This window comes from Leopardus geoffroyi, chromosome A3 (genome assembly GCF_018350155.1).
Source record: "Leopardus geoffroyi isolate Oge1 chromosome A3, O.geoffroyi_Oge1_pat1.0, whole genome shotgun sequence".
In the NCBI taxonomy this organism is placed as follows: domain Eukaryota; kingdom Metazoa; phylum Chordata; class Mammalia; order Carnivora; family Felidae; genus Leopardus; species Leopardus geoffroyi.
In genome coordinates, this window is record NC_059336.1 from 36,282,234 (window position 1) to 36,293,164 (window position 10,931).

Genomic DNA, 10,931 nt, shown 5'->3' on the forward strand with positions numbered 1-10,931 from the left:
AGCTCAGAGCCTGGAGCCTGCTTTAGATTCTGTGTCTCCCTCTCTTTCTGCCCCTCCCCTGCTCATGCTCTGTCTCTCTCTGTCTCAAAAAAAAAAAAAAACATTAAAAAAATTAAAAAAAATAAGTCAGACAGAGGAAGACAAAACACTATGATCTCACTTATATGTGAATCTAAAAAAGCTGAACTCATAGGAACATAGAGTGAAATGGTGGTTGCCAAGGGATGGGGTACTGGGGAAAAGGGAAAATGTTGGTCAAAGGGTACCAACTTCCAGTGATAAGATGAATACATTCTGTGTATCATTAACAGTACTGTATTATATATTTGAAAGTTTCTTAAGAGAGTAGCTCTGAAATATTCTTACCATACACACACATGCACACACACACAAATGTAAGTATGTGAGGTCATGGAGGTGTTAACCTTGCTGTGGTAATTGGACACAAGATAATATGTGTATCACATTATTGGGTTGTACCCTTTAAATTTATGCAATGCTATATGCCAATTATATCTCAACAAAACTGGGGAAAAAATAGAAGATGCTGCTTTTTTGACCTTAGATAAACTCAGTTTATAATTAATTTAGAAAAAAAATGGACATTGCTTTTGATATCTTATGCACTGATTCAGAGTAAAGAGATTATTTTGTGAAAATGCTAAGATAACTTTAATCTAGCTGTGTATTTATACTACAAAAATAATTTGGTTGATTTAGGCTCAAAATCCAGGCTCCCTGTTGCTATGGTGCATAAAGGTCTACACTTTTTTTGATGTTATTTCTTGCTACCTCTGAAATCTATTCCAAGCTTTTAATTATCTTCAGTGTTGTTGGTTCTGCTTAATTATTCTCTAGAGGCAGACTAGAAAATATTTATATGAAAGTAAATCTTGATATTTCAATGAAAACGAGGTGGTGGTGGGCAGTGAAAGTGCTTGAGAAGTAAATAGGTGATCTTTCTTATATGCAGAATAAAAGTTTTTATAGTCATAAACATTTATATATAGATCCCTTTAGTCATTAGAATTCTAATAATTCTTACATAGCATGGTAGAATTTTAAAGATACAGTAATTAACAGATTTGTGTACATCTGTTTCTATTGATGCTTTAGGCCTGATTTTAAGAGAACCTAGAAAAAACTTCCTAATTTGAATTCATTAAATATCTTCTACACATTTCTATGAAAATGCCACCAAATAACATTGTCATCTGGATTTTTAAATCCAAGTCAAAAACTGTTTCATTAATCAGGATTTATTTATTTATTCATTTATTTATTCTCTAGTCCATAATCATTTAACATTGAACTCACAATACAGATGCTTTGCAAAGGATGCTCAGATGGGGTTTATTAATCTCAAGATTGTATCTGTAATGCAAAAAATGAAAGAATAAATGGAAACTTTCCTTTTTGACTTCTAGAATTGTTTTGTAGAAAACATGCCTTTTAGCAAAGTACAGGAAAGTGGTTGCTTTTTCTTCCTTGTGACAAGTGAAACTGAATAAATACATATTTCTTCCATAATACCTTTTGTGTTCAGAGGTTAAACAGACTCCTAGAGGAGAAAAATGATGTTATTAAGTGAAACACAAATGTCAAAAGAGCATCTATATTATATATCTTCATTCAAAGCCCCTTCCAATGCTCATTAGATCAATTCTGCAATCTCATATACAGTTAGATATCTAGAGGATTTCTACTTTTTTTTTTAAAAAAAAATTATTTATTTATTTATTTATTTATTTATTTATTTATTTATTTTATTTATTTTTGAGAGAGAGAGAGAAAGCACGAGTGGGGCAGAGAGAGAAGGAGGGGGAGAGAGAATCCTAAGCAGGCTCCATGCTTGGTGCAGAGACCAATGTGAGGTTGGATCTCACAACTGTGAGGTAAAATCAAGAGTCAGATGCTTAACCGACTGAGCCACCCAGGTGGCCCAAGGATTTCTACTTTAAGATTTTTTTTTTTTTTTTGAGAGAGAGAGAGAGCGAGGGAGCAGGGGAGGGGCAGAGAGAGATGGAGAGAGAGAGAATCCTAAGCAGGCTCCATGCTGCCAGAGCAGAGCCGGATGCAGGGTTCACTCTCTCCAATCGTGAGACCATGACCTGAGCTGAAACTAAGAGTTGGACACTTTACCAACTGAGCCACCCAGGTGTCCCACCAAGGATTTTTGTTTTAAACATTCTCACACTCTTTTGGGGTGTCTGGGTGGCTCAGTTGGTTAAGCATTGAACTTCAGCTCAGGTCATGATCTCACAGTTTGTGAGTTTGAGCTCCCATTGGGCTCTCTACTCTCAGCATAGAGCCTGCTCCTGCTCCTTGGTCCCCGTCTCTCTGCCCCTCCCCGCCCCACTCTCTCTCTCTCTCAAAAATAAATAAACGCTTAAAAATATATAATGTTTAAAAAAAATTCTCTCAGTTTTCAAAAGTTTTCAGCACCTTAGCAGGAAGCTCAGAGGCTACTGAGCGTATGCTAAAGATTGACTTAATATAGGCTGATGCTGGAGCCCAGGTGATGTCTTGTGCCCCAGAGAGCCTTTGGGAAGATGGTTACTTGTCATAGTTACCAAACCTGGGGTAAGATGACAGTAAATTGGGAAGAAGATATTCTTGCAGGCTTCAAAAGAGCAGTCATTTCTTCCTCTTAATATTACAAAGCTCAGATGTATAAGGCAAGGTGTATTTTTGCCAATTAACCACCAACCTTAGTCACTGAAAATATGAAAACTTGAATGAGCTGTGGCCAAGGAAAAAACAAAACAACTAAGAAGATAGATTTTGTTTAGGCTAAAAAATAGGAAGAACACCACACAGTATCTATTAATTTGCCTTACCCTTTTATAGGGAAGGGTAAGCAATTATAGGCAGGATAATTTACAGTTGGAATACTTTGCAATCGGGTGAACAGGAAATGTTTATCTCTGTGTCTAGCTAGATTCAGAAAGGGACAAATAGTTCTCATCTCAGCTAATCATTCATGAGACAAAGAACAGGGAGTGGATCTGGCCTTTCAGTGCCTTCAAGCAAAAAGAGAAGAAAGGTCCATGTTTGGCCTGTCACAAGTAAACAAGAGGGTCATCTACAAATCTGGTGAGAGTCCTGAGAAAGAGTAGACAGCCAGTCTTATCTAAGCCGGTTTGGTGGGGGGGGGGGGGGGGGGCATGTTCTTTGCAGTAAGGCATTTCCTGAAACACAAAAAGGTGGTGGGATTTGACAAAATAAAAAGTTAGGAGGATATCTGAACTCTGCTGTTATCTGGAGCACAAACCTGAGGTGAAGTTCAGCTGTGTCAACTCATGTATGCATGTGCTTCCCCACCCACACCAAACTGCCCACATTTCCTGAGGACAAAACCAATTCTCTGTTATCACATTCTTCCTTGTTTAATCATTTACCAGCAAAGTGTCCAAAAGTCAATACTTAAAAGACAAGATGCCAAATTTATTATTAAACCTGCTTACTTGGTAGGCTTATTATCATTTATTTACACCAAGTTAAGGTCCTAAGAATGTCCACATAAATCAAATGCTTATAAAATTGGTTGGTGGTCACACAGCATAATGATTATAAGCCTGTGCTCTACTGTCAGTCTTTCTTTAATTTGCATTTTTGGGGCACCTGGGTGGCTCAGTCAGTTAAGTGATCCACTATTAATCTTGCCTCAGGTCTTGATATCAGGATCGTAAGTTCAGTCCCCATGTTGGGTTCCACTCTGGGCGTGAAGCCTACTTTAGGCATTAAATAAATAAATAAATAAATAAATAAATAAATAAATAAATTTGCATTTTCAAGGATTTTTTTATGCCTCTGCTTCCTCATCTCTAAAATGGGCTATGGGGGTGCCTAGGTGACTCAGTTGGTTAAGCATTTGACTCGATTTCAGCGCAGGTCATGATCTCACCATTCATGAGTTCTTCACTGACAGTGCAGAGTCTACTTGAGATTCCCTCTCTCCCTCTCTCTTTGCCCCTCCCCAGCTTATGCTCTTTCTCTCTGAAGGTAAATAAATAAACTTAACAAAAAAGAAATAAAATGGGATTGTAAATTGGTGCAACCACTATGGAAAACAATATGGAGGTTACTAAAAGAATTAAAAATAAAATTACCAGATGATCTAGCAATCCTACTTCTTGGTATATATCCAAAGGAAATGGAAACGATTTTACAAAAAGATATCTGCTCTCCCATGTTCATTGCAATATTATTCACAATAGCTAAAATATGGAAACAAATCTTGGTCAAAGTATAAATGCATGGGGCATCTGGGTGGCTCAGTTAGTTAAGTGTCCCACTCTTGATATCGGCTCAAGTCATGATCTCTTGGTTGTGAGATTGAGCCCCACGTTGGGCTCCATGGGCATAAAGCCTGCTTAAGATTCTCTCTCTCCCTCTACCCCTCCCCTGCTCGAGTGCTCTCTCTCTCTCTCTCAAAAAGAAAGCAAAAACAAAAACGAAAGCAAACCCCAAAACATATATAGGCATACATATACAGATCAATGGAACAGAATAGAGAGCCTTGAAATAAACCCACATATCAATGATCAATTAATTTATGACAAAGGAACCAAGAATAGGGGCGTCTGGCTGGCTCAGTTGGAAGAGCATGCGACTCTTGATCTTGGGATGGTGAGTTCAAGCCCCATGTTGGGCATGGAGCCTACTTTGAAAAAAAAATGGAACCAGGGATATACAATGGGGAAAGGACAGCCTTTTTATAAATGGTATTGATAAAATGGATAGCCATGTGCAAAAGAATGAAACTAGACCACTATCTAACACTATACATAAAAATTAACTTAAAATGGATTAAAGACTTGAATGTAAGACCTGAAACCATGAAACTCCTAGCAGAAAACATAGGCAGTAAGCTCCCTGACATCTGTCTTGGCAATGATTTTTTTTTTTTTATTTGACACCAAGAGCAAAGGCAATAAAAGCAAAATATATAAGTGGTACTATATCAAGCTAAAAAAGCTTCTGCACAGCAAAGGAAACCATCAACAAAATGAAAACACAGCCTATGGAATCAGAAAAAATATTTGCAAATCATGTATCTGATAAAGGATTGATATCCAAAATATGTAAAGAATTCATACAACCTAATAGCAAAACACAATCCAATTAAAAATGGGCAGGGGATCTGAATATATATATATATATATATATATATATATATATATATATTTGAAAGTCACTAAGAGAGTAGATATTAAATGTTCTCACCACAAAAAAAGAAATGGTAAGTGGATGATGTGATGCAAGTTTTAGTAACACTATGTTGGTAATCATTTTGCATTAAGTGTATCAAACCAACACATTGTACCACTTAAATTTACAGGTCATGTGTCAATTATATCTCAATAAAGTTGGGGAAAAAAGATGTTATAAATAGGTTGATATGAAATAACAATAAATAAAATGGGGCTTTTTCTCCTCCTGTGTTTAGATGGTCATACCATAGCAAGAATTAATTCGCATGTGTCTAAAACCAGCGTTTTTCAAACTTTAGCGTGTATCAGTATTCCTTGGGCATCTTGTTCTGACTTAGCAAGTCTGGATGGGACCTGAGACTACATTTTTATCAAGCTCCCAGATGTTGTCCATGCTGCTTGGTCCTGGACTACATTTTGAGTAGCAAGGGTCTAAAGCCTGGGTTACACTGCTTGATGCATAGTCAGCAGTTAATAAATAGGTATTACTTTTACTAACTTATATACCTGTGCATAAAATAAGGCCATTATTAGAGGAAACCTTGTGTGAGTTGCATATGGCCTTTATATATTCTTTGCTTTATGAATGTCTACTAATGTGACTACAAAGTAATGAGATACAGAAACCACATGCGAAAATCTCCCTGACAACTTTGTTGTCTGAAGTTAGGGTCAGTATTGGATTTTGCTAGAATTGAGAACACTGGGGCGCCTGGGTGGCGCAGTCGGTTGAGCGTCTGACTTCAGCCAGGTCACGATCTCGCGGTCCGGGAGTTCGAGCCCCGCGTCAGGCTCTGGGCTGATGGTTCGGAGCCTGGAGCCTGTTTCTGATTCTGTGTCTCCCTCTGTCTCTGCACCTCCCCCGTTCATGCTCTGTCTATCTCTGTCCCAAAAATAAATAAACGTTGAAAAAAAAAATTAAAAAAAAAAAAAAAAAGAATTGAGAACACTTTCTCAGCAAACTCTCCAATGACTCATGAGTTAAGTTCTAATATTGAAACGTGTTCTTAAATTGTAAGTCTCTTAAACTGATCCCTGCAAACTCACAAATGGTCAAACCATAACACCAGGCTTTGCTGAAGAAGATTCATCAGGGAAGGACAGGAAAGGCCACAGGGTGCCATGAAGCTCATAAAACAGTAAGCCAGGCATTTTTTTTTTTTTTTGAAACTTGAAGCTTACTTTAAAACATGAAATTATTTATTTTTTATTCTTTTAAGTTAAAAGAAATTTTTTTTAATGTTTTATTTATTTTTGAGAGAGAGACAGGGTATGAGTGGGGGAGGGCAGAGAGAGAGACACACACACGGAATCCAAAGCAGACTCCAGACTCTGACCTGTCATCACAGAGCCTGACATGAGGCTTGAACTCATGAACCATGAAATCATGACCTGAGCCAAAGTCGGAAGCTTAACTGACTGAGCCATCCAGATGCCCCAAAACATGAAATTGTTTTTAAAGGTAAGGACAGGCTTGGAGATTAATTGTGAGAATCCTTATAGATATAATACCAATGGACAGCTTCAGATACCTAAACTGAAAAATATTACTGAGCTTGGATATCTGTTTTTAAATTATTTTTTAATATTTATTTTTTTAAGGTTTATTTTTTATTTATTTATTTATTTTAATTTTTTTTTCAACGTTTATTTATTTTTGGGACAGAGAGAGACAGAGCATGAACGGGGGAGGGGCAGAGACAGAGGGAGACACAGAATCGGACGCAGGCTCCAGGCCCTGAGCCATCAGCCCAGAGCCCGACGTGGGGCTCGAACTCCCGGACCGCGAGATCGTGACCTGGCTGAAGTCGGACGCTTAACCAACTGCGCCACCCAGGCGCCCCTTAAGGTTTATTTTTAAGAGAGAGAGAGAGAGAGAGAGCATGAGCAGAGGAGGGGCAGAGAGAGGAAGACACAATATCTGAAACAGGCTCCAGGCTCTGAGCTGTCAGCACAGAGCCCAACGTAGGGCTTGAACTCAAGAATGGTGAGATCAGACCTGAGCCGAAGTCGGATGCTTAACCAACTGTGTCACCCAGGTACCCCTGTTTTTAAATTTGTTTAAAGCTTATTTATTTATTTTGAGAGAGAGAGAGTGAGCACAAGTGGGGGAGGGGTAGAGAGAGAGGGAGAGAATCCTGAGCAGGCTCCACACTGTCAATGCAGAGCCCACACGGAGCCTGAACCCACAAACTGCGAGATCATGACCTGAGCCGAAATCAAGAGTCGGACGCTTAACCAACTGAGCCACCCAGGCGCCCCAGATATCTGTTTTTTAAAGCTCCATGGAACTCTCAGAAACTGCTGCTGGGAGTGAAAATTAGTGCAATCACTTTGGAGAACATTTGGCAGCATGGATGAGAGGTGACATGTACATGTCATATGACCCAACTATGCAATCCTGCTTCTAGGTATTCGACAGGAAAGAATATATATGTTCACACAGGACACATACCAGAATGCTTCAAACATCACTAGCCCTAGCAGCCCAGAGCAGTCAGAAGCCAAAAGACCGCCGTGGTAGAAGGTTTAAATGGCAGAGCATACAAGAGAGCCCTACACAGCAATGAAAACAGTGGCACTGCAGCCATCAAGATGATGTGGATGAATCTCCATCTATAGTGTTGTGAAAAAGAAATAAAAAACAGAAGATGTAAATTAACAAACAAAATATTAACCTATGGTTTTAGAAGTTTGGTGGTCATCTTGGCCTGGGGACCACAGGAAGGGCTTCTGGAGTGTTGGTCATGTTTTATTTCTTGGCCAAAGCACTGGCTATACAATGTGTAAACTCTGTCATAAGTTCACTTCTCTATCCATTCCCTTATGATTTGGGCACTTTTCTGTATGTACGCTCTGCAGTGACAAAATTTACACTACAAAAAGCCCTAAGATTATCTTAAAAGTGACTTTACACTTCGGAAGTGCTTATTGTACCCAGTGAACTGTTTGAGAGGAAAAAATGGTTTGCTTCTGAATTTTAACCTATCTTAGATTTAACACATCTCAGCTTAGATCCATTCTGTAAAACATGATGCCAAAAGGAAATTTTCAGGAATATGCTGAGAAAGAAAAGCAGCATATGGTTTCTTAAAAGAGGGCCAGAGCTTCCCACTTTGCACCTTGTTTTCACTAACCTATTAGGTTCCTTGAGCAAAAGCCAATTCAATAATCAAAGGAGACCCAAGGGATCCCTTCCTTCTCCCTGTCAAGAGAAAACAGTCAAGGAAAAGACAAGACCCAAGCATTTTGGATGCAAAATCAGAAGATCTAAAGAGAAGCCATGAGATTTCTAAAAAGCTCCAGGAACAATGGGTCTGTCCAAGGGTGGGCCAAGACATCCTGAACAACTCACCACTAATTGCACTGATGTAGATGAATTTTAAAATGGAGAACTAAAAGGGAGCCAGCTGTGAACTGCTTGGGGGATGACTCATCATTGAAAATAATTAGCCCACATACAAGATGCCATTTCTAGACACTCCCAAGACTTGTTATTATTTCCCTTCTTCTGTCTCTCCCTAAAAACCCAACTCCCAATCCAAATCAGTACCTTTTTATTGCAAGGTCTCCCGGTTGGGACTCTGAGTCTGGCCGCGGACAATTTTCATTCCAAATCCAGTTTGTTTGTGGGAAGAAATCTGTTAAATGTGCTCTTGCAGCATATACCACTGCTGTTGTTCATTTGTTTCCCCTTCAGCCTTTCCCAATTGAAGTTCACTCAATTTTATTTTTTTGTAGGAACTTGCAGTCTACAATCTCTTATCCTTAATGCCCAGATAGAAAAAGCTCTGAAAAGTAAAATTTCTCCTAAATTTAATGACAAAATCAGAACTCACATAAGACTGTTTATAATGTCTATTCATCATGCTTGCTGTGAATTTTTATGTTTCATTTGCACAGATTTAAATATGTTTGTTACAGGATGCTGCTTTAGAACTCCCTGGAGATGGGATATGATTTGCCATATATGCGCTGCATTACCTTTCTACACTCCACAAATTTCAGATTCCAAAGCGCACCTGGGATTGTGGAACTGTAATCAAGAATTCCTCTTCAAGAGGAGAGATGAACTGTTCAGCTGCTAGAGGGATTTGGGTTAAATATAAACAACAGTCTTATGGCCAGAAGAGTTGTTAAAAATGGATGTTTTTCCCCAAAAGACTGTGTTAAGTTGAGAGATCAGAACCAATATTTAACCTGGCATTCCAATTTAAAAGTCAATCCCAAACTGTCTACAGGACTCTGAGTCTCACTGAAATGTGAGATCATTTTCCTACTGATAAAATAAAGGGGCAGATAGGGAATGTACCTCAACACATTTGGGGGGGGGGAGTCACCAAATTAGTAAGAAGAGAAAATGAAACATGAGTATTATGGCTAACTTTTGATTTGCCAACTTTGATGTGTCTGAAGCTAGTGATAAGAACTTAATTCCTAAAGTGCATTTAGAATCCATTTGTCTCTGCTTAAAATGTTCCTCCATGTGACATAAAGAGATTATGAGACTTTCCAAACTAGGAAGTCCTGTGTTTCATTCACTTGAACTTCTAAGAGTGTCAAGTATGGCTGCATAGGCTGAGTTGCATAGAGGAGGAGTGGTAATTAAACCAGACTTTAGATCGTTGGTTCTCCACAATGGCTGCATGTTGGAATCATCCTCTGGACAACTTTTAGAAAAAGACTAATGCCTACATTGCACCTTCAGAGATTCAGACTTAAATTGTTTGGAGGGATCCTTGTATATCAGAATTTTTAAAGCTAACAGGTAATTTGGATATGCAGCCAGGGCTGAGAATCATTCTTTAGAATAAGCCTCTTAACAAGATATTTTTTATATCCTCTCCCAAGATATTTTTTTGGGTAAGCCTTTATAATTATTTTGATGAAGCTTTCATAGGGGACACTGTATCAGTTAGTTATTGCTGTGTAGAAAACCAGGGATAAAAGCTAGACGGGAGGTAGGAGATTTCTGGGGGTAAAGGACCTAAGTAAGGACTAAAAAGGAACACTGGGTGGAATAGAATGAGATTGACATCTGCTCACCATTGGTTGAAATAATCCCTATAGTTCACAGATGAGAGAAGTCCTGAATCAGGTCCAGTTGTCAATTTGAGGCACAGGGACCACTTAGAGTCCCTGGTTCTTCATCAATGTCAGCTGATTAGACAATAATGATGAAATGCAATATTCAAAATGCAGCCCCACCCTTAGATTCTGATTCCTCAGGTCTAGGGTGGGCCTGAGATCCTATGTATTCCTCCCAGGTAATGCTGCTGGTCCAGGACCACCCTTGGAGTTTAAATAAAACAGATATATCATTCTTTTGAATTTAGTGTTAATATCTGAATATTCATTTTCAAATAGAGGTAAGCATCAAAACATAATGTGAAACAAAAGTCTCCTTCGTGAGCTTTACATGTTACAATTTTATCAATCAGCTGAAACATAATTATTTATTACTATAAGATGCTACTACAACTAATGATTGTGAAAGCTATTAATTTTACATACAAAATCGATGATTAAAAAATTTCATATATAGTTTAATCAATAAGGAAATAGATCATCAACTAATAGGAATATTAAGCAAGAATACTTCTACTAGATAACTGTAGGAAGAACACACTATCCTTTTTAAGCCAACAAATGTTTGTACAATTTTAAATAAGGATGGAAGGCAGAATAATAGAGATTACATACAAACCATATTTT

General features: G+C 38.2%; 1 long non-coding RNA gene across 1 annotated transcript; it reads right to left on the reverse strand.

The window, feature by feature from the left end:
* Nucleotides 1–1,334: 1,334 nt before the first annotated feature.
* Nucleotides 1,335–10,571, reverse strand: LOC123580506. The gene is made up of 4 exons (XR_006703332.1): nucleotides 10,263–10,571; nucleotides 8,770–9,007; nucleotides 7,672–7,832; nucleotides 1,335–1,561 (listed from the first exon to the last, which is right to left on the reverse strand). It is a non-coding gene; the product is annotated as an uncharacterized LOC123580506 (long non-coding RNA).
* Between the last annotated feature and the right edge of the window lie 360 nt (nucleotides 10,572–10,931).